Raw genomic sequence first — 24,938 nt, forward strand, 5'->3', positions numbered from 1 at the left:
GCAATATTATCGGCTGTAAAGTATATAATGAAATCAAAACTTAAAAAGACTATCATATTTACAGACTCGCAAAAAAAAGTGTTGTGAAAGCATTGCAATCACTCTGTAAACACAAAAACCCTGTACTTAATGAGCTCTATTCCATTCTGTGTAAAGCGTATATATCTAACCAGCATGTGATTATATGCTGGTTGCCGGGCCATAGAGGCATTGAGGGTAATGTTCGAGCAGACCAAATGGCCACATGAGTTACATCTCAGGCATTACATCTCCCTACAGCTGCTGTTCCTGCAACAGATTTGAAGCCTTTCCTGCGAAAGAAACTGCGAAGCCACTGGCAACGCTTGTGGGATGCTGAAATAAATAACAAGCTTCACTTGATAAAACCACGATTAGGTTTCTGGCCCCCCGTAACGAAAACACGACGAACTGATGTCCTGTTCTGTCGTCTAAGAATAGGACATACATATGGCACCCACAATTTTTTGCTTACTGGTGATGAACCGCCCACCTGTGGTAGATGTGGTGAGAGGCTGACCGTCCTCCATGTCCTCGTGGAGTGTCGGGAAGCCGAAACAGAGAGAAAGAAATATTTTCCTCAAGCGTACCGGTATCATGTGCCTCTTCATCCCATCATGTTTCTTGGTGAAGAACCGCTTTATAACGCCAAATCTGTCGTAGATTTCTTGAACGATGTGGTCCTGCATGTTATTAGCCCATTAAGGTCGTAGCGCATCCTTTTTCCAGAGGATGCCGCTGTGATAGTTTTTTTTATAGCACATGCCTCCAGGCCCATGTGGTTCAAGGGCTCTGTTTAGGTAGTAGTGCTTCTTGCCAATTACTGCATCTTAAATATTTTAAATATCGTGTCATTACCTCTCAATGCATTCTTCATTTCATAGTACACCTCATGTCATTGCCATGATTTTAGTACATGTATATTTTACGCATTTTACAGCGATTATTTTTAGGCCCTTTTACAGCCACGCTTCATCTACTTCTCAGAATTCATCGCCCCACTGCACATTCACAAACACTGGCATGGCGCTCTTTGGCCACAACTGGCCCTTGCGCCATAAAACACCACACATCATCATCATCGTTTCATACATAACTGGCAACACCACGAGGCACTTCTATTGCTGCTTGCATCAGCTAATAAAAGATGGTGGTGTCACGTAGCTGCTGTAGAATGAAGTCTGATACGTCTGTATCCAAAAATATGGAGTATTTATTACATGAAATTTGTAGGACATCTGAACCTATTTATTAACAAACAAGGTGAATGAAAAGGTTGTGTGACCAGAGGCCACAGCTTATTACGTAATCCCGGAGCCAAAAAATAGTACACCGCATACTTGGAAGCACAGAGGTACACAAATTATATGTGATTTGATGTAACCTTGTGTCCACAAGTTGTAGTTCGTAGAAAGTGTAACAGATCAAAGAGAACTGCAGTGCGAGCTTTCCATGACTGCACTACTTGCGTAGCTTCTGCAGCATTGCCTGCTATGTATAAGGTGTTATTTGCATAGCATTGTCTTTTGTGAAAGCAAATGCCATGGTTATGTTATGCAGCTTTGTTCATTTGTGTACAAGTCAGTCAAGTGACACCGCACCAGAATGTCTATGAAAAATACATTTTATTATGTCCATCATATGCAACATTACTTTGAACTTGGAATGACTGCACAGCTTGTACAAATCTTTTCCAGAGGCGCATTGTTTACGTGCAAGGATGCCACTGAAGTGTCAAGGATAGTGTACTGTGTTAATATCACCCTATGCTTCACCTGTGATGACTATTGTATACAATTACACAGTACTTATTGCAACATCAAGGTGTTCACACCCACACGAAAGTCTGTAAGCTTACATACATATTGTCACAGTGCGTAAGGTGGAAAGAAGAGGACATGGTTGGTGCCCCGGGAGACGACAAAGAAGATTCTGGGTTTTCGCTTCTCTGCGCAGCCATTAAAACCCATCTATAAAACCAGTACGTTTCTTCCTTTCCGTAACATTATTGGTGGAGGTGCGGGGTACTCACTTGCGCAAGACGGAGCTCCGCAGCGGGCGTAACCTGGCTGCCATGTCATCCGAAGGGGAGTCTTCAACCGCGGCCCCGTCGACGCCACCGACGGTCATCCTAACCCAGCCCCGCGACCCTGGCATGTTTTCTGGGATTGACAACGTTGACGTCGATGACTGGTTGGCAAATTACGAACGGGTCTGCGCCAGCAACAGGTGGGATAACACGCTTATGCTGGCCAACGTAATATACTACCTCAAAAAACGGCACGAGTCTGGTTCGAGACACATGAAGAAGAGATTACCAGTTGGGAGCAATGCAAACAGAAGCTTCGTGATTTGTTCGGCAAGCCCATCGGCCGCCAACGTGCTGCTCAGAAGGACCTTGGGACCCTTGCACAGACGTCCACTGAATCTTACGTGGCGTACATCCAGGACGTCTTGGCTCTTTGCCGCAAGGTGGATCAAAACATGACCGAGACAGACAAGGTCAGTCACGTTTTAAAAGGCATAGCGGACGACGCGTTTAACCTTCTTGTGTATAAGAACATCACAACAGTCAATGAGATCATTAACGAATGTCGCCGCTTTGAAGAAGCGAAAAGCCGCCGCATAGTTCAGCAGTTCACGCGACTACCCAACACCGCTGCTTCATCGACGTGTGAAGACCTTTGTCTTCCGCGTGAGCCCACTCCCTCCGAGAACGTCGTACGTATAGTCCGGCGAGAAATTGAAGCAGCGTCTCCTGCCACACAAGTGACGCAGTGCTTTGACGATTCCCGGCCGCTCGTGTCCCTCATTCAATAGGTCGTTCGCCAAGAACTTTCCAATGTGGGTCTGCAATCCATCTGCTCCACCAACCGTCCTGACTTCGCTTCGTCTGCTGCCTCTGCCCCTGTTTACCGGAACCAGAGCGGTACTTACCCGAGCTATCGCAACCCGGCCGAATGGCGCACACATGACAATCGACCCATCTGCTTCTATTGTGGACGTGTGGGCCACATCTCTCGCCATTGCCGAAGTTCCTGGCCGGCCCTCTCTCGACCAAGCTTTCCCACCTACCGCTGCTCCCCACTGAATCCTCGCCCGCCTGCGCCCCCCACCGAGTTCGAAGATGCACCTGACAACGCCCGAGTCACTGCGACTAACCGCTCATCATCACCGCACAGTAGCCGCTCCCGTTCACCCCAGCTGCGTCGTTCCCCGTCCCCTGCTTACCGTCGCCGCTCTCCGACGGGAAACTGACTGGGGCAGCTCCGGGAGGTGACGCTGCTCTAGCACCCCGGCCTGAAATTCCTCTGTTGACCCTGCCTTCTGATCGGAACCTTTTGGACGTGGATGTGGATGGTTTGCCTGTTACAGCACTCATCGACACTGGAGCGCAAGTTTCCATCATGAGTGCTGACCTTCGAACGCGCCTGAAGAAAGTCCTTACTCCTGCTCCGACTCGACTGCTACAGGTCGCCGACGGTGGAACTCCGGCTGTGCTCGGAATGTGTGCTGCACGTGTCAGTGTCGCCGGATGCCACACGTCCGTTTTGTTTAGTGTGCTCGAACGCTGCCCCCACGATGTGATCGGCCTCGACTTTTTGACCACCCATTCTGCTCTGATTGACTGTTCAGCCGGTGTTGTCCAACTTGAGCTACCCCTTTCCATTGACCTTCCTGCTCAAGCCCCAACTCAGCTTTGTTCTGCGGATTTTATTCGTCTTCTTCCCCAAGCAGCAACCTGCATCACCGTTTTAATCACCGGTAATGTCACAGTGCGTAAGGTGGAAAGAAGAGGACATGGTTGGTGCCCCGGGAGACGACAAAGAAGATTCTGGGTTTTCGCTTCTCTGCGCAGCCATTAAAACCCATCTATAAAACCAGTACGTTTCTTCCTTCCCGTAACAATATAGTAAAGAAGGTTTCCACGTTAAGGAACCCCAGGTAGTCAAAATTAATCCGGAGCCCTCCATACAACGTGCCTCATAATCAAAACTTGTTTTGGCACGTGAAACCCTAGAAAGAAGAAGACAATAAAACAAAAATGGAGCCAGCTTGTTTAACCATGAATTTCTTCATGAATTACTTAGAGGATGTGTTTGCTATGTATACACGAAATGTACTGGGGAGAACGCTGTTCATGTCATTGTTAAGCTTGTTGCAGTTCACATGTAGCATGCCACGCACCTCTTATCAATGAGTATGACTGTTCTCTATGTTGTATTGAAAGTAGCCCTGCCTGCCTTGTGATGACCATGGAAGCTTTTCAAACTAGTCATGCTAATTCCTGCATTTATGCAGCAGGTGTGGTTTCCACAGTATTCTGTTGATTGAGGTTGAAATGAACATACGGCTTGTAAAAACGAACTGAAAAATTTTTTGTTATTGCATTGCAGGAAATATGTTCACTGTAATGTGCATTGCTCTGACATCGTCTTGTGTGTTTTCTGTATATATGCAATGTAAAATATTTCTTAACAAGACAAAGAAATACATAAAACAAAGAAATAAAATGCTGTGTATCATTATGTTTCATGAGGCCTGAACGCAGCCAAAATATGCATGCCAAGCAAGAATACTTTTGCCTGAAAAATATTAAGACCTCTATTCCTTTAGGCACAGTTCTTTGCCTAGTCTTCGGACGCACCAGGAACACATCTCTTTTCAAGAGCGGTGGCCAGCCTAGAAAGAATACTGTTGCGCTCCTGCAGGCACTTATTGCGGTTTGTTTCCGCCTCCTTTAGAGCAGCGAGGCGTTCCTCATGCCTTCTTTGTCTATTTCTCTCTGCTGCCTCTAGGTTTGCCAGGACGCTTGACAGTAGTGCTTGGCCGATGCTTTGGCGCCTTTTCTTGGCCTGAGGGGCTGGTTGGGGCTGCTGTTGGGATGGTGGCTCCTCCTCGATGTCCCTATTCATCCCCTGGCTCTCCTGGGAACAATCGGCCTGCACCTGATCACTGACCCCACTTGTACCAGCAGCTGGCTGAACGCAAGGGGGGTCTGGAACAAGCTCGCACCTTGTCGGGGTCTGTTTGAACACCGGCAGCACTGACAAGGCGACCGAGCGTAGTTATCTCGCGCCACCCGAAACGGCACTTGGCGGAGTTCAGCTGAAGGGTGGCTCTTTGGAAGACGGCAAGAACGGCCGATAAACGGGTGAGGTGGCCCTCAAACGTAGGCGAGTGGACAATCACATCGTCTAAATAGCATAGACACATGGACCACTTATATCCCCGCAGCAGCGAGTCCATCATACGTTCGAAAGTTGCTGGGGCATTAATTACACAGTCCGAACGGCATGACCTTGAATTGGTATAGGCCATCGGGCGTAATAAAGGCAGTTTTTTCGCCGTCCATAGGGTCGACTGAAATCCGCCAATAGCCAGACCGAAGGTCGATGGAAGAAACATATTAGGCTCCATGAAGGCAGTCGAGGTTTCTCATCGATACGAGGCAAAGGGTAGACGTCTTTATGAGTGACTTTGTTCAAATTCCGATAATCAACGCAGAAACGCCAGCTGCAGTCCTTTTTCACGAGGACGACAGGGGAGGCCCACGGGCTAGATGAAGGTTCTATGACGTCTTTTGTAATCATTTTGTCGACCTCGTTCTGGATGACTTGACGTTCGTGATGCGATACGCGATATGGATTTCGGGGTATAGGAGTGGCGTCACCAGTGTTGATTCGATGAGCCACGACAGATGTTTGGCCTAGAGGACGGCCGTCGAAATCAAATGTCACGATAGGACGCCAGGACACGGTAGAGATCTTGGGCTTGCGCCTGGGTCAGATCGGGAGCAATCATCTTGTTAATGTCGTAGAGAGACGAAGGCGCGAAGTTAGCCGAGCAAGAAGGTGACGAAACATCGGCATCCAAAGTTGCAATCTTGCAGGGGTCAAGCGCGGAAATGGTGGCCAGCGACATGCCTTGCGAGATAACCTGAGTCAACAGGCTGACGTTGAGAAGCGGCACGACCACCGTATTGTCAGCAACGGAAACAATGGTGTGAGCCAGGGCGACATCGCGGGCTAACAGGACGTCGATAATCGGAGACAAGACGTAGTCACCATCGGGAATGTCATGTGAAGACGTCAAAGTAACGTATGTAGCAGCTTGAGGCGGCAAACGAACGTGGTGGCGAGAGCATAAGCGTGGCGTTATGTCAGCTGGACTGTCGGGAGGATGGGGCAGCTCAAGCTGAAGAGCACCGGTCGCACAATCAATGAGGACAGAATGAGCGGACAAAAAATCTAAGCCGAGAATAAGGTCATGGGGGCACTTCTCGATGACGGCAAATTCGACGGAAGTGGGATGACCAGCAATGCAGACGCGGGCGGTGCACATCCCAAGAACGGCAGGAGTCCCTCCATCAGCGACGCGGAGGATGCGGGAGGCGGCAGGCGTGAGCACTTTATGAAGGCGTCGACGAAAATCTGCACTCATTACAGAGATGTGCGCTCCAGTATCAATGAGCGCAGAAATAGTTACGCCGTCAACATCGACGTCTAACAAGCTTCGTCTTGTCGGCAGCGTCAGAAGAGTATTTCTGGTGGCAGTCGTCAATGCAGCGTCACCTCCGGGCGCTGCATTGTTTAGTTTTTCTGATAGGCACGAGAAGGGTTGAAGGGGGACGACGGGCGGCGAGTCGGTGGTGAGCGCGACGACGGGCGATGGCCTGGAGGCGAGCGTGACTGGTGACCACGCGGCGACGGGGAGCGGCTACTTATCCTGGGGGAAACACCGTCGTTGGGGAAATAGGTCTGGGTTGAAGACGGAATGCGGGTGCTCTCGGGACGGCGGTAAGGGGTAGACAGCGTTCGAGGCGCCGAGGACCTGCGGGTGGCGCAATAACGGGCGACGTGGCCGATACGGTGACAAGTAAAACATATCGGTCGATCGGCAGGGGTTCGCCATGCAGCAGGGTCGCGATATCGAATAGCGTATCGCTGCTCTTGATAAGAAGAGGGCGGACGCCACGAAGTTTGTGCTGGGCTGGCAACGGTGCACACAGAGTGAGTGCCCATGTTGGCGAGCTCTTGCCGGACAATGGCTTGAACGAATGGAGCCGTAATCGAGCTCGAGTCACAGGCGTGAACTGGAGCAGGGGTCATGGCCTGAAGTTCGCGGCGTACAATACGTGTCAGCTGATCTGGTGGAACCGACGGTTGTGCAGCCGTGCGGTCTTCGCAAGAGGACGTTGCCGCCGTGTTGGGAAGCCGGGCAAACGAGTGGCCAATGCGCCGGCTTTTAGCATGCTCAAAGCGCCGGCACTCCTTTATAATGGCGTCGACTGTAGAACAATTTCTACACATTAAAAGGTTGAAGGCGTCGTCGGCGATCCCTTTCAAGATATGCCCAACCTTATTGTCCTCCGGCATCTCGGCGTCGGCCTTTCGGCATAGCGCTAATACGTCTTCTATGTACGCGACGTAAGGTTCAGTAGCCGTCTGCGCACGTGACGCGAGCGTCTTTGTCGCGGCGATCTTCCGGCCAAGGAGCTTCCCAAACAATTCTCGGAGTTTTTCTTTGCAGGTGTCCCAGCTCCCAATCTCAGCTTCGTGATTATCAAACCATACCTTCGCAGTGCCTGTCAGGTAGAAGATTATATTTGCCAACATCATGGTAGGGTCCCATCGGTTGTTTTTACTCACGCATTCGTACTGCGCCAGCCAGTCTTCAACGTCCGCGTCACCGGAACCGGAGAACGTGCCAGGATCCTGGGGTTGCACAAGCACGACCGTTGAAGTGGCGGGCGCTGATGTAAACACTGTGTCTTCCGCCATTGCAGACAGATGTCCGAAACGACGGCCGCTGTGAAGTTCCGTTGTGAGGCGAGACGTACCCCGCACCTCCACCAATGTGTGACGGAAGCGAGATGGAGGCGAAGGATGTATTTACAAAATATATACAGAGGAGGCTAGGGCAAGGGACGTCCGATCCGGGCCAAGAGCTAGCGTCTTCATCGTCGTCTTTGGCGCGCTCCCAAGCATCGCGTTGATCCATGTATGGATTGCTCCGTAACAATATTTTTGGATGTCTTCACGAACTGATACTCATATTCATGTGGCAAACCGAATTGTTTATCTGTAAATTTTTGTAAACTTTTCTGTGCTTCATAGGTTTAACAGCTAATGAATCATGCAGTGGCAACCTCGTTATGAATGTAAGTGGACTAATTTCCGTTGAGAATATTTTAAAAAATTATTGGCTAGCAATATATATTGTCAGTTGCATTGCATCAAAAATATGACTGCCATAGCATTGTAATGCCGCAACAATGACACACATTTAAATTGTACTAAGGGTGCTGTGCTCACTTGTACCTCGAAGCGCTACAGGAACGGAACTCTCCCTCTGGATCTGACCTCTATTTCTGCATCATTCAGCAAAGGTGTCTGTATGATTTCTATTTCAGAATGTTCTTCAGGGGATATTACTCTATCGTAAACTAGAATGAATGGTGACTGCTCTGTGAAATGACGGCCAATTGCAATTTATGAAATATAGGGGGTCTGTTAGTTTTCCTCATAGCAGTACAGGTCTGCAAGAAGCACCTCCTCCTTTTTCGTTTTTATTTTTAGTTTGAACACATTGTTTTGTAATTATGAGCATATAGTGGAATGCAGCCTGTTCAGGTGGATTACCTGAAGAGGCAGATATTACTGTCACGATAAATAACATTGTCCTAGTACCAAATGAAAAATATTCATATTTACCTATTTGATTATTAATTATAGTGAACATACTGCCATTGTGTGGCTGAATCCGAGGCGTAACTGAGTCATGTCGCCTTAATAAAAATACTAAGACTGCAAACACTTTTGGGATACTGGTCCTTAATACGTGCCATGGAATACATTGGTATATCATTTCTGTTTGCCAGAAGCATTGCGCTAGCATTAAGGGGCAATGTGACAGAACTGCATCGTATGTCACAGTACAATTTAGGGGAGGACATCCTGAATGTCGGCAAGGTGTCACGACGGCTGCAATGCTATTTCAAAATAGCAACATGTATAACATGGAAGAAATAATGTGAAAGTTTGTCAGTAGGTGTTTTTTGTTTGCTACCTTGATGAAATAATTTGATATGCAAGTGTGTGATGACCACCTTTTAAGGTGGTCATCAAATGTAAGTCAACTTATTAATAATAATAAAAAGAAACGTGCCCAAGGCTGGCCCGCATCTGAACCGGGCCCAGTAGGTAGGGAGGTTTTAGCATGTGACTCTGTTCAAAAAGGTAGCTCAGTTCCCTGTGCGTGTGAACCATATCACAGATAAATGCACTAAAAGTTCATTACTGCACACTGCTGGCACATTTTTATGACACTGTGATGGAACCTCATTGAAACCTGTATGCTGTATAGCGGGATATTTGGCCATGGGCAGTAATTATAGGAAAGCACAATATATTCAAATAATTATCACACAAACTATCACATTTCTATAATACGTGTATTTAGAGAAACCTGTGCTCGTAATCTATAGGTAGAATTTAGCCTGTGAACATTGCTTGTGAAGCACAGAAACGGAATGCATGCTATAATTGCTTTAAGTTTATAACTTAAAGAAAGGGTCGTCATGACGTGAACTACCAGGTATACACACTTCAATGTGCTTCGTGTTTTAGTTTATGAACAGGACTCCCATCACCTAATTCAATCCTTGACGATGTCTAATTGTACAAAAAACATTACATATAATTAGGGTTGTTCGTTTTCGGGTTTTATATTTTTTCAAATTCGGGGGGTAAAAATCGGGCGGTATTTTTCAAACTGATATTCGGGGAAAAATCGTTTTTTTTGCGAAACCATTCCTTACTTCGGGTTTTTTCGGGTTAAATATACGGTTGTACTTATCAGAACTTACACTGAGCTTATCAAAACGTATCACGGGCTTTTTAAGTATAACACGTTAAATTTGGTGTTTCAAGCTGGTAATTGGGACAGACACCAGAGTATTATAGCAAATACAGTACACTGTAAAAAAAAATTGCTTCAGTTTACGGTGAAAGTTGAAGGTAAAAAGTTGCCGGACACTTTCCGTAAATGAAAAACGGAGTTTCCGTAAAACGGACAGTCTGTAAAAATTTTTTCCGTCGAATGAAAAACGGAGAGTTCCGTCAAATGAAAAACGGAGAGTTCCGTCAAATGGAAAACGGAGAGTTCCGTCAAATGGAAAACGGAGAGTTCCGTCAAATGGAAAACGGAGAGTTCTGTTGAATGGAAAACGGTGATTTCCGTCGAATGGAAAATGGTGATTTCCGTAGTTGTGATCACAGAATTGTCTGTATTTTCCAAATACAAAACGGTGAGCTCCGTAGAACGGAAATTCTGTAAATTGAGCCCCGTACTTTCCTAATTAAAAACGGATAGACCATGGCGAGGAAAGGTATGCACATAAAACACACAAAAAGAACAAAAAGGAAGACAGAAGCACCTTTTTTTTGTTCTTGTGTCCATGTTTTCTATGCTTGCGTTCCTGGCACCATGAATCCGTACGAACTTATTCAGCTTTATCTTGCTTCGTATCAACAGCTGAAAATTTGTTTCGTAAATGATGATGCGGGTGTATATGTCCAGACAATGAGAAAATTGTTTGTTTCATTGAAATAAGTTATACCAAGTTGTACATAACAACATGGCTAACTCGCATCAGATATAGCTTGAAATGGGGCAGAAATCAATGCACATAAGCGGACATACACCACGCTCAACATGCTGTGTGTGCACGTTTCCTCCTTGGGTAACTGTCTTTTACACCGCGTCATTTTCGTGTCAGTGTTGCCATGTTGCATTTGAGTTCTGTACATGACGTGTACAAAGCATACATACAAATTCGTGCCCAAAAAGCAACAAGCCACCTGAATCTGAACGAAACTGCATGTTTATTGTGCTTTACTGAAAAAAAGAACTTGCAAGATAAGACACTAGAAATGGCCTGACTAGAAGAAGGATTGGTTGAGAATCGGAATGACTAGTTGCTTGCACATGCCTCCTGCTTTGCCTGAAAAGGGAAAAGAACACCAATCAATTAGGACTCTTTATTAGTAAAATCTCGTTACAAGAGACACTGTTACAAGAGACACTCGGTTATGAGACATTTGAAAATGGTTTGGTTGGTTTTCCTATGTTCGCCATGTTAACAACATTGCATACAAGAGACATGGTTACAAGAGACACTCGGTTACTAAAGACAACTTTTTTATGTCCCTAGAGCAAATTCTTCACTATTTATAAGAGACACAACCCAGACACGCTCACGTAATGCGGCTAACGTCGTACTAACCGGTATGTGCTGCAATTTTCATTCCCTTGGCTCGATTTTGTTCCATTCCGCAGCCGGCTGTCATTCCTCGCATGGTTGAGACTACCAATTTCACAGAAGTTTCTGCGATTATGCTTCTATAATCGCTGTCGCGCTCCCACACCGACTCTGCGACAGAGTACCACTGAGTTGGATTTCCGTCACAGCGTCTGCGGTGCTGGTCGCTTTGTATGCCGTTAGTCATACTCCGGAGCCATTGCCATGTTTCCATGAGACAGCTCTGTTCGCATCAAAGATGTGTTTAAACACACTTTGGTGCTGATGTATAATAAAGTGGTCTAGTCCAACTCCTCAGTATTTTTAGAATTTTTGGTTACAAGAGACCTTGGTTACAAGCGACATGTTTCCCGGGTCTCTTGAGTGTCTCTTGTAACAGGTTTACTGTACCACCATCATCACCGTTTTTAGTCAGATACATCAACAATAAATGATTTCCAAGTCACAAATATAATTACCAGTGCTCTGGTCAAAACAAATGGGTCATAAAAAAATGTCATACTCTGCCTTGTTGGTATATGTTCCTAGCCTTATAACATGAAAAGCTTCAGATGAAACCTCCCCAAGTCATTTGATGGCTCACTTGGAACAGGCAAAGCTCTCACGTGCACATTGACATTCAGAGATTACATTTTCTGCATGTAGGTAGAGCTACCACGACCACATACTGCGGATCACGGCTTCTTCACTGCCGTAACAGAAAACCTTGCAGATTCCACTGTTTTCCAAAAACAATGAAGCACTCTTGAAACGAGCTCAAACCACTCATGTTGTGCAATTCCGATGCAAAACAACCAAGCCAGAGGTACTGTCCAGATGACAAGCTTATAAATTAGTAACAATATGAAGAAAGCATGCCTTGCACCACAACATGCGCGCCTTTTAGCCTCTTTCAGATTTGGTTTGTTTTGTCATGAAAATAGCAATGTGCAATATACTTTTTACTTAAGCAATGATAATTGAAAGTTATGTTCGTTAGTGCATCAACATACTATGTATCTCCATCTCCTTAAAAAGTTATAATTATGCGCTGTGTTCACCCAAAAATTTGCCGTTTTGTCAGTCTGTGCTTTTCGAAGCAACCTGTAGCACTTTCTCGACGTAAAGGAACCTGCAACAAGTACACATGGACCCCATATGTGGCAGCTACATGCAGTACACCGTTTATTCTGTCCATTCCATGACTGGCAACCCCACAACGAAACAAATTATGCAACATGTCCTTCCAGACAGCATTACTTCCGTGACGTGCTTAATTTAGAAATTTTTTAAGAATCCCGCCTCTCCTAAAGAAATTTTAAAGTAAAGCTGAAACTAAAGCAATGCCCAAATATGAGCGCTTCTCGTGGATTTTGAAAGTCAACGAGGGCAGAGCAATTTGCCCCAAATGTCTGGGACTTTAATGGCAACAGGATGGCCAAATTCCGTGCTGCTAATAGATGCAGATAAAAACACACATATGTGCAACGTTGTGTTTTCAAAGGTTTACTTCTTCATATCGTAGCAGGGATACTGCGTGGTAATTAGTTGGAATTCATGCTATTTGCCTGCAGTCTGTGCCAAAATATTCTTAGAGCCATAGCCACAACACTTTTTCTTTGGGATAATTCAAAATGCGGATTCAGCAAAATTCAAAAAAATGCTTCCAATTGAACAGATGCTTCTATATTGTATTTTCAAAGACAATTCTTTTTCTTGCGAAACTAACGATGAGGGTAGCTATGGGGGCTTGTTTGTATGGAATCTTTTATTTTGTTGTAGCGCAAGGCTGAACAATAGGTACAACAGAAAGGCACATTTGGCATGCACACAGTGTTATCTTCCAACAACAGATTTATTTCCCGTTCTCGTCACTATATATACCCTCAAAACGTCATACAACATAATATGTGTAAAGGCTCGGTAAACATGAACTAAAGAAAACCTGGAACCACACGCATGCAGTTTTTTTAGCCACAGAGATTGAGACATGTACACGTTTAACACGAACAAAGATGTACAAGCTCTTTCGAGGATAATGAAATTGAAGGCTTATTGATGCATGCATCACCAAATGTTGATATGTTTCTAGTGTCTATAGTTAAGCGCATCATCTTGCTACTGCTTCTGTTCATGATAACTGCTTTTTTGAATCTAGGTTTGCACTTGCATCTTTGGCAATGAAGAACAAGAAAACTGTCAGCAGCCAGGGTATTTAATTTGTTATTGTGTTCTCATAGCCTGTTATTTATACATCTACCAGTTTGACCAATGTAGGACCCTCCACACCCAAGAGGAATGCGGTATACAACACACACGATATAATCAATGAATTTGCTTTTATGTTCCTTCTCGCATGCAGTATCCCAAATTCTTTCTGGCCTTGACTTCCTCATAAATTTATTAGGCGTCGAAAAAACAACATTGATGTCACTCCTTCCAGCAATCTTTAATCTGTGGGAGAAACTATGTATGTAGGGGATGGCAGCAATCTTTTTCTTTATGTCGGTACTTGTACGATATACCTGCTCGGAACCTTTTTGCTGTGCCTTTTTAAGCAGTCCTACTGCGACTGACACGAGCACGTGGCTCGGGTAACCAAAGCCACTTAAACGTGAGACTCGCCATTCGAAGCTATCGTGCATTAGGTGCAGGATAGCCATGTTGCGGGAAGATTAGATTCCTTGACATTAATTTTGTGCTCACCGATAACAAAACCTGCTGGTGTTAAGAACCTAGGGCAAGTAAGCCCCTTTTACCATTTCATTCCACGCATACAAAACTTGCGAAGAGGAGAATCACGAAAGTGTGTTTCAGTGAAGCGCTGTAGAAGCCATGCCAGCACCTAATGCACAATAGCTTCGGATGGCAAGTCTCACATTTAAACGGCACTGGTTACCCGAGCCAAGTGGAAAAAGGTTCCGAGCAAGTGGATGGTACAAACACCGACATAAAGAAAAGAAAGGTTGCTGTCATCCCCTTTATACATAGTTTCTCCCACAGAATAAAGACTACTGGAAGGTGTGACATCAACATTGTTTTTCCAGCTCCTAATAAATTGGGGAGCCAGTGTAAGAAGACAAGGCCAGAAAGAATTGCGGATACTGCATGCGAAAAGGAACATAAACACAAATTCATTGATTGCATCACGTGTGTTGTATACGACGACATTCCTTTGAGTGTAGATGGTCCTACATTGGTTAAACTGGTAGATGTATAAATGACAGGCTACGAGAACACAATAACAAATTAAATACCTGGCTGCTGACGGTTTTCTTGCCCTCCATTGCCAAAGATGCAAGTGCAAACCTAGGTTTAAAAAAACAGTTATCATGAGTAGGAGCAGGTGAAAGATGATGCGATCTTTGTTCGCGTTAAACGTGTATATGTCTGTCAATCTGTGTGCCTAAAAAACTGCATGCGTGTAGTTCCTGTTTTTTTTAGTTCATGTTTACCGATATTTTACACGTTTTGTATGATGTTTTGAGGGTATATATAGTGACGAGAACTGGAAACGAATCTGTTGTTGAACGTTAACGCTGGCTGTGCGTCGAATTTGCTTTTCTGTTGTCCCTGTCGTTCAGCTTACGCTACAACAAAATAGAAGATACCATTGATTTCATTGTCGTCAGGCTCGGGCACCAAATAAAATTTGTTCACCAAAATTAAGTGGTCACCAGGCATGTCTAGTTGAATTTATCTGAACATGCTCTACTGTCGGTGGTGAAGATGTTGCCAGTTTAAAGGGCTGCAAGAAGGCACTAGTTATGTTTTCTAGGGCAAGAAGGCAACAGTGTATGTTACCTAAGGCAAGTAGTCACAGGAGTCCTGGATCAGTAGAAGAAAATTTAGGGAATAATAATTGGTCGGAACACTTATGTCACGCACTTCTGAGTCACGAAGCGCTTGTCTTTGTCTCTCTTGTGCCCGTGTATTTTTATTGCGGTAAGTTACATGTGCATTTGTGCGCTACGATGACGAACTTGTTTTGGAAAAGTTCAAATGTGTACCTGACGTTCGACTCACTTTTGCAGGTAAGTAAAAATTATGACCTTGTCGCTGTGAACAGTCATCTGCACCTTCTGTACACTTGTGAGATAGGGGTAACAGTATTTGAAGGTTTGTGCATTAAGGCAGGAGAGCAGCAGTTGCTGGATGGCTCATAATTTAATTTGCGGGAAAATTCAGCAGGGTGCAACAATTGTATCACTAATGACCTTGAAAACCTTGTTAGTTCTTCATTTGTAAATACATGTTGTCAAACAGCCTGCTGACTAAGGGTCTGAACACATTATACACAATTATATCAGGTACTACTACATGAAAGAAAACCTGTAATAGAACCTACCAAATACAATAACAGTGTTGTGGCAGGTCAAATGGCTCCTCAATGCTTGTGTCCTTCCTGGGAGAAGGAAAGAAATGTTAAGCTTACACTGACAGCACTAAACCACGCAAATGTAACTGCCACAGAACATGAGGAGTTGTAACTAGATACAGTCAACCTGCTTAACCATCTCATAGACATTCAACGACAGAATGTACCTTCATGGAGCCTCTAATCTATGAAATTCATGCTGTAATACAAACATGCTAGTAGACAGAATAAAAATTGCATCTATGAAAATTCTCAGGAAAACTATATATCCTAGCTACCGCAGTCCCCTCGTTGTGAAGTACAAGTGACGGTCTAAGCTACAATCAGAAAGTAGAAAATTAGGGATCCTTTTTATTAAACAACTAACCATATCTCTACCTGTACTCAGCAATACAAAGGTGAATCACAAGTACTATACTGATAAAGAACTGTTCCGAACTGCTGCGAAGTGAGTGCAATAAATAAATGATTTCAAATTTATCTTCATGTAAGACTAGGCGTGTTAATTTTCTTTACATTACACGAAAGACTGGTCAAAAAATATTGCATTCAGTCAATATTGTGATTAGCAAAACAGTAGTAAGAGGTTAAGGTGGGAGACCCTCAGGTGGTATGTTGCGATGTTTCGAGAAATTGTTTTAAGGAGCGTCTTTCCTTGAACCCTTTCACATGCCAATCAGTTGTGTTGATTGAAAACTTAGCTTCACCGCATTTCTTACATTTTCAGATTCATAAAATGCTTACAGATGCACAATAGATTAAGAGTTTTCAGTTCTTTAGTGAGTTTGTCAAGTTTATAGAATGTGCACTCCATGCAAAAACTCAGTGCAAGTACATGAGATTTGCAAACATCAACTATTTCATGTCTACCAGGCTTGAACAGCACCTATCCAGCCACTCAAAAATTATGACTGGTGCAACACACTGTGAAAAACGATGAAAGAAGTGACATATACCAAGCAAAGAACCCAACCATCTACCTTCATACTTACTTTACTAAAACAATTTGCCTGTGTAATTCAATCTTGCACCACTATTTCAATGAGAAGAGTTTCAAGATGTACGGGACACATTTTAAATATCCTTACTTTAATCAATGCTATTGCTATTAAGACACTATCTTGGTGTATTGAATTGCGTGCATAGCGTCTGAAAGGATTAATCATATTCGAGTAATCTTTACTAAAACTCAAGGCATAATACTCATATTTGTTTACAGTTTTGTGATGAGACAACACGATAGATGCGGGAGTTAAAAAACATCTTTATAAAATGCTGTAGAAAGCAAATTTCTACCACCTCTCGCAATACCGAGCTATTTCCTATGAGTGTTCTGTAACATGATGCAGTGTTTTCACAGGCATAGCTTGAATCGTTGTATCTCAAGTTTTGGAAGCAACTTAAGAATAGCTATAACAAGCAGATCTGAAGCCCTATGCAGACTGCACAGCCACTTACTTTAACACCAACACGTGTAATGAATAATGTCATCCATATGGCACAGTTTCCGATTATATTCTCAAGCATGAATCTTATAATTGCAAGTTATGCAAGAGTGTACCTATGGGATAACTTGGGGACAGCACGAAAAGACAGGAGAAGGCTAGACAACACGAACGCAGGCAAAGAATTTTGTTTACAGACAAACATCTACATATACTAGGCCTGTGTGTCCTGCGTAGTTGCAGCTGCAGGATAGCGGGATAATGTAAACAACCGCACAGTTGATGAACTGCTGTTCTGCCTTTTGCTACACTTTGCGTCAAGGCTCGGTCCGAGTCAACTTTTCGCACAATGTACCCCGATTGCTCGATGTGAAAAATAAAAGGAAAGTTCCAGCTTTCCCAACAGTCTATTTGAGACTATGACTGACCTTGTGAATATGATATAACAGTGGCCACCACACTGCAAGCAAATGTTAGACATGAGTTCAGAAGCTCTCCTCCACATGGTGATGCCTCGATTTCTTGAGGACACCTTTTGGTGTTCCTGTGATGAGCTTCACAGCCAAAGAGTGTGCCGATGCGGAAGGCAGAATAGCCTCCTCCAAACATTGGGCATAGCTCCAGCACACATAACACTAACCAAAGAAAACCCTGCGGTCCAGAAATGGAAGATCACTGTCTAATGGTAGTTTTTCTCCGTACGTGAACTCATCTAGCACTGCAGAGAAGACAGAAAAAAAATCACTCTACCCATTTATTAGCCTTACTTCACCTAATATAGAGGAGAAAGTTGCTAATGAAGCAAAATAACTTTACTACACTGGTGCCCACAATAGCTAGTGTTTTACGGTTACCTGACAGTGTTTTTGTCTGTGAGAAGTTGTCAAGCAAGGCTACTCAAGGAGTTCAGCCATTTTTTTTAATGTCTCCTCCACAGTGCCAGGTGTGCTCATGGAAGTAAAACTGCTGGAAAGCAAGCTCCAATATCTAGCGTGAAGGTTTTCTGTGGTGAGCATTGTGCTGGATCTATGATCCACACTCAAAAGTGTCTTGGCCTTTCCTATTATCGCACTTGAACACTGAAGCGTGTTGTTGCTACAGGAACGCAAGGGAGCACTCTTGGCACCACCACGAAGTGGAGGGGAGCTTCCAGACCCAAGTACGGTTGCTTTTAACAGTGTGTTCGCACTGCCTTTCGGCATGCGTTGCCAAGAAGCATTTAACGGTGCTGAACATAGGTGAAGTCTCCAGTCGGAGTACTTCAAGGAAGCCAAGGCCTACCACTGCTATACAATATGTACACAAAGGAAGCTGTCAATTCAAGCAAATTGCTGGGGACAGTTGGAACTACATTTTTATTTTCAGGGCCAAACAAACTGGGCAGGTACAAAAATGTCAACCGGACCAGGCCAAGACGTGAAGTTTGCATCAAGAAGTATGTGCTGGAGGTCATAGGAAGGGCAGTTGGTGCTGTTTACAACATCCTACTGCCCTGCAGCAGCAATTATGTAGGACAAACAGGACGAAAACTCAAGGACTATCTTAGGAAACACTCACAGACCCTCGATACAAGATGGGGAAGCAACATAGCTATCGATGCTGCTTTGTGCAGTTGTATATCAAGTTTTGAGCAAAGAAGAATCCTCATGGCACATGTTCAAAACATACAAAATTCGCAGACTAGCCCCCACATATGCTAGTGTGTAATCACTTAATCTTCTAGACAAATTGAGGTATTCAAATGAACTGCGAGAGCATTCTGAACTGGGCTGGTTGGTGCATGTTTAGGAAGGAACTGAATGGTGCCATAGACAGGATAAAGGGAATATGTTGCTGTGCCCGTTGCCTTCACTTTGTTCTGGCAGTAGTGCTGTTCATTCCCTTCAAAATATTCATATATTTTGGTCACCTGACCACGTGACACAGCTGCGTGCTCAGGCTATATTTTACCTTGTTATGATACTTTCCAATGTCACACGCAAATCCGTCGAGGCATCTTCACCTATTATAGTAAGCTGAACAATGGCTAACAGTGAGCTTAACTGTGGCTACACTTCGTTACCATGGGGCCCATGCATGACAGTCTTAGAGGTCAGTATGCAGGTGTTTTTGCATACTCATAGAGGCAAACTGGACAGAGAATTAACTTATTGGTGCGTGTTTTATCTGTTGCCTCAAATCCCAAATTCCGGTGCTATTAGTGTTTTTTAACACCACTCATGTGCATCCTAGACAAGTCTGAAACAATACCACTTTTAAGTCGACGTCCTCATGCTGAACCAATTGGTTGCCCCAGGAAAAACAAAACATCATTTATCTTTTGGATGCATCTGCAACAATTATTATACTTGTATAGGCATTGTCATTCCAACAACATTTGTAGTCAATGTCCATTAGGACTGCATATGCATGACTGATATACGATAGAATGGTCCAGCTTACCAGAACAAATAGCACCAATGCAAGACTGCTTTTCCACTGGTGTTGCAAGCAGGCCCCCATGGCTGAGAAACTGAATGCAAGGTGGCACACAGACATCCTTCACTGGTGCAACAGCTGCAAATGAAATACTGATATCAGTTACTTTCTGACCGGTCATCCAAAGCAAAGCACAAACATTTTTATATACAATTACACCAGTAGTGTACCCAGGATCTCTGCCAGGGGGGGGTTGACAGTTTGCCAATACCGTCTAAATAGCACTAATTTCCATTTCTTCACGGGAAATTGTCAAAAAATTCGCTTTTTGTGAGTGTGCAGACGATTACGCGTCTTATATCTTATGGTATCTTCGACTGGTCACCTCGGAGCGCTCTAGAGCGCTCTCTCGAGCGGCGTTGTCTTCGGCTGGTTGAAAGAGGGTGCGTGCCTTGCGTTCGGCTGGTTCTTTTCGATCGCTCTCCTCCCGCGTCGAGCGCTCTGAGACGCTCCGAGACCTGTCGTCGGAGCAGTCGCCGAGATGAGAGCGTTTCCAGAAACGTCATCACAGTACAGCGTCGCCGTTCTTGGCGACGTTCCATTGTAGCCTAGGCAACCTAGGCCACAGCATGCTGGCGTCTCAACGAATGGTCGTCCCACCGGCGCATCCGCCGGTTTATCTTTGGATAGGCGAAATATCGGATGTTAGCACTAGTCACGTGGTATCGCATCTGCCATTTCCTCCTCCGAGAGCGAGTCACACGTTCGGCTTGCGCGCTTGTCCTCTACCTCCGAGTTCGGGGAACGCCAGATCTGCATCACTCTGCTTCGGGGGATGGATGCGACCAGTCGAAGATACCATTAGTTGCAGTACTCAAATGCGCAAGGAAAGAAACGGGGTTAAACAAAATAGGGGGCGGGGGTTAAGTCGGCCTCAGGGGGGGGGGGGTTACAACCCCCCCCCGTCGGTGCGCCACTGAATTACACTATGCATATAAGCTCGTCACTCAGTTACTGTTATTGCTGTGAGATAGCTCACAGTATTTTATAAAGTGCTAATGGCCTCGTTTAACTTATTTGCAAAAAAACTTTATGAAGCACCTTCTATTTGAAAAATTAGCTGACAAAATATTTTGCCCTGCATAACTTACAACACATGCACGCATTTTAGAATTATTGCAGTATTGTTATGCAGAATTATTAAGCGGCAATCCTCCCTCCCAGAATACGTGATATCCTCACGTACTTCGTCAGAACGTTAATTGTCAGCCTGGTAGCTGTCAAAAAAAAAAAAAACTAATACAGATTGCCAGGTAGAAAATAATCCGTTTCCTTTGCAATGAACCTTAACGGGTATCACGCGGACAACTTTCAATTGCGATCGTGCACGAGAGCTCGGGCTCTACTACAAACGAAAGGGCACCGTGTGACACCCGTGTTACCTAACACTGCAGATGGCACAAGGTTACGGCAATAAGCACGCTCCACCATCATTTCATTGTAATGAAGGGGCATGTACATCAAACATGCTCTATGAGGTCTTCATACATGACCAATCTTCCAATCCCGGGTGTGAACACTGCGATTAGGCACGCCCAGCCAGGGCACTGCGTCCGAAGCTTATAATAATTGCTAAAAATTTCACTTTGATTCAATGCATCACCGAATATTGGTAACATAGCGTTGCACCGCGTCGGAAGCGATAGTAATGGGTACAACGCCTTCACTTAATTTTGGAACGCCGAGCACACAGCACAACACACTACAAACTGGAATGCTAACGTCAGTAAACCAGCGGCCACATACAGACGACAAAGGAGCTGCTAGAGGCGTCAACGCCGCTAATATTGCCTACGCGTCTCAGCTGCAGTGAGTATGCATTCAACACAACAAATGCAACACCCCTTTATCACAGACTCGCAATGTCGCTTTGTCAATCCTCATGGCCAAGGAATCTCGTTAAAAGCGTGCTCACACAACACAATTGAGCCCATCACCGGCCATCGCGGAGCATTTCGCACGCGCAACGTGCACCAATAACGAAAAAAGGACACGTAAATCACTTACTTGTGTAACAATCCAGCGGCGATTCCTTCCTATTTAGAGTGAAATCACAAATGCGCCAGGAACCCCACCTCCACCGTCCGCCATTAGCGACCACTCGTACGGTTGTTTGTGCCGGAGAAATGCAACCCAGCGTGTAGGCGCGATTAAGGTGTGGTAAGCAGCGCCACCGCTCAAACCCTACCTGCTTCTTTTTGTGTGTTTACTATACTCGCACGCGCATAATGTTCAAACAGCGTTATCTATGGTGATATATGTAACTGGCAGTTACAGTAGACAGTGTCTTTTCATTATATTCTTTGCGTGTTCATTTTTCACTCGTGACATGTTCAGTTGCCCTCCACATGAAATTACGGACGGCTCTCCGTATTTCAAAAACGGAGCTCACGTCCGTCTTTTTTACGTAGAATCCTGCCGTTTTTTTATAAACGGAGCTCACGTCCGTCTTTTTTACGTAGGATCCCGCCGTTTTTCATAAAACGGAATGGTCTGCGTAAATTTTACGTAGGTTTTCGCTGTAAAATTACGGAAATTTTTTACAGTGTATACTACCCGAAATTTTGTGTTTGTTTGAAAATGAATCAGTGGTGTTTGAAAATGAATGAATCAGTAAACATTGACTCTTAGAAATTATACATTTTATTCTCGAAAATCTGGTCATCGATTTTTTACACGTCCTTGTTGACATACATTATCATCTGCATGCGCAACATGTCAGTCTCCATTCGAGATCTGTCCGGTCGTTGAACATATCTCAGCTGGGAGAAAGTTCTCTCCACATCACAGCTACCATTAGCTAGGCACAACAATGTCAGTGCAGCTTTTGCAAGCCTTGGGTAGCGAGAAGTAGAGTCATGCCAATACTCGATTAGTTCGACAGCTGGGTTTGTGGGGCTCGCTTCCAGCAAATACTGGTTGAACTCGTCATTAAGGGAATCTACATTGTCGGTTACGGACATGAACAGAGGTCGGTAGTCCTCAAATGACTGCCCCAGCAGACGCTTCTGAAACGGATCAAGGACGGCTCCCAACTTCCACAAAGTTAGCTGGTTTTCCTCTTTTTCTGAGACGTTCCGTCCAAGAGTGCAGCGCCATTTTGTGGCGAGTTTCGTGCAGAACTCTTCAGAACATGTTTTTACTAAATTAGCGCTGCGCTTGGGTAACATAGACAAAACAGCTTCGGCCTGATCGCTTTTACCGATCATCGCCGAAAGCTCCCCGACAATCTGCTGCAGCTTCACGTTTACCAGGTGATCAAAGCTGGGCATCAAAAGCTTCCCACTTTCAAGCGTTTTCTGGGCTTCCAAAAGTGGGCCGAGTGCATCTCTCATCAAGATTGCCTTCGCATAAACAACTTCTTTTTCAGAAAGTATCCCTCGAATAGCTTCCGCTTTGCTGCTATCATGCGAGCTTTCAGCAAGTTCTGTTAACGAGCTCCACATTTCTACGACTACCACAAGTGCCTTGTAGAAGCTTTGCCATCGATTCGGGACAACAGAAGGTGGCTTCTTAATGTCAGGTCCAAAGAGGCCATTAGAAGAACAAATTTCAGTGTACTTTTGGTAAAGCTTGTTAGCGTGCTTAAATAACGCTCCAAACTTGATCACTACGGATCGAACATCAGACATGCATGGTAAAGAAATGGCATGGTCAACACTCACATGAATAAGGTGTGCTGTATCTTTCACATGCAAGATTTGGATCCCTTCAGCCTGACAGATTTCTCGAACCATCTTTCGCATGTACTCCGCTGAGTCTGTGGCTACTGCCACAACGTCTTTCCACGTCTTGCCAACCGTCAGGAGTGCCTTGCAAACTGCGCTGGCCACCGTGTAACTGTTCGATGCATTTACCCTGTCGACGTCGACCAGAACAACGTGCTTCTTCACGTTTTTCTGGCTATAGTAGCACAGGAGAGTGTTGATGGTAGGCACACCAGTGATGTCTGGGGATTCATCGACGATGACGCTCACTTTCACATCTCGCATATCATCGCGGATTTTCTCCATGTCCTTGTCAAAAGCTTCTTTCAGGTATTTCAGCCGAAGTCTTTGTCCTGTTGGCATGGTCTTCGCGGCCTTGCAGTATTTGTGTGCGAAGTCTCCCAGCGGTCCGTCCGCCTGGTGCATGCTTATTCCGCTGTACGCTAGGGCACGAACAAAGTCATGGATAACGCCGTCCGCTTCAGTTTCTTTCGCACGCTGTCTACAGGACTCACGATTGTGCAGATCGCTACAGGGAGGTTTATTCGGGGAGAAATCGGGTTTAACCCGATTCTCCTGAAACTTGTTCGGGGTGCAAGAATCGGGTAAAATCGGGTTTTACCCGAAAACGAACAACCCTACATATAATCCATCACCAATTTTGGCGTTTTATGAAAAGTATCAGTTTGCACTGTAATATTTACATAAAGCATGCAAGCAGAATCGGCACACCACACTCCGTTCAGTTAGCAGCAGAATTTATGCAAACATATAATGCGCTACACGTACCCAACAAATGAACAACGTGTTTTTTTCAGTGCCAGTGAAACGTGAACACCACGCAGACAGTGTCAGGAGCTTTACGTGACGTTGAGCAACAAGGTAGTAGTTCGTAATTGCAACAAACAAGCAAAAATAACTAAATGAAACGAACGGAAGAAAAATACTAAATTGTCCGCCTTAAGCTGTCACTAATAAGAATTAAGGAATAAACCCTACTCTGATCGCGCTCTTTAATTGAGCTCGATGTGCGTGACAACTCACTCTTTGAAGTCGCAGACGCGGCGGTCTTTGCCGGACTTGTTTTTCTGGCGCCGCACCTTGAAGAAAGCGCTTTTCAACACACGCCACTTGTTCTCAATTTGGGCTGGCATCTCAGGGACACTTGGGAACTCAGCGTTGAGGATTTTGCTCAACGCTTCCCATAGCACACGCTGCGGTGTCAGTCACATTGCGGGGTCTCTTTTGAAGATTTTAAACTGTTCATGAGCCGCAAAACCTTGGCTCGAGACCAGAGTTCCTCAGCGCCAGCACCGTCGCCTTCGCTCTGCCAACCCGCAAAATTTACGTATACGCCGATTCCTCCTGAAAAAAAAATCCATCGTGGTGACACACTAATTGGGGTAAACAACGCCTTATACGAATTGCCCTACATTCAGTGACATAAACAGGCAGGCCTTCGTGCATAACTGGCATACCGTCGGCGTCACACGCAGGGTAAACGTTGCTCTCTTCCCCGCCGACCGCTATCACTTGAGCCATTTAGCTTTTCAAAATGGGCGCCACACTCAGCGTCGTCTGCTAGCTAATTGCGCTTGTCCGAGCAA

General features: G+C 44.9%; 1 long non-coding RNA gene across 1 annotated transcript; it reads right to left on the reverse strand.

Annotated features, from left to right (window-relative positions):
• Positions 1 to 10,000: 10,000 nt before the first annotated feature.
• On the reverse strand, positions 10,001 to 21,697 carry LOC125942926 (uncharacterized). The gene is made up of 4 exons (XR_007465423.1): positions 21,632 to 21,697; positions 19,589 to 19,702; positions 15,672 to 15,728; positions 10,001 to 11,026 (listed from the first exon to the last, which is right to left on the reverse strand). It is a non-coding gene; the product is annotated as an uncharacterized LOC125942926 (long non-coding RNA).
• Positions 21,698 to 24,938: the final 3,241 nt, after the last annotated feature.

The sequence above is a fragment of the Dermacentor silvarum genome, chromosome 2, assembly GCF_013339745.2.
Source record: "Dermacentor silvarum isolate Dsil-2018 chromosome 2, BIME_Dsil_1.4, whole genome shotgun sequence".
NCBI classification, from domain to species: Eukaryota; Metazoa; Arthropoda; class Arachnida; order Ixodida; family Ixodidae; genus Dermacentor; species Dermacentor silvarum.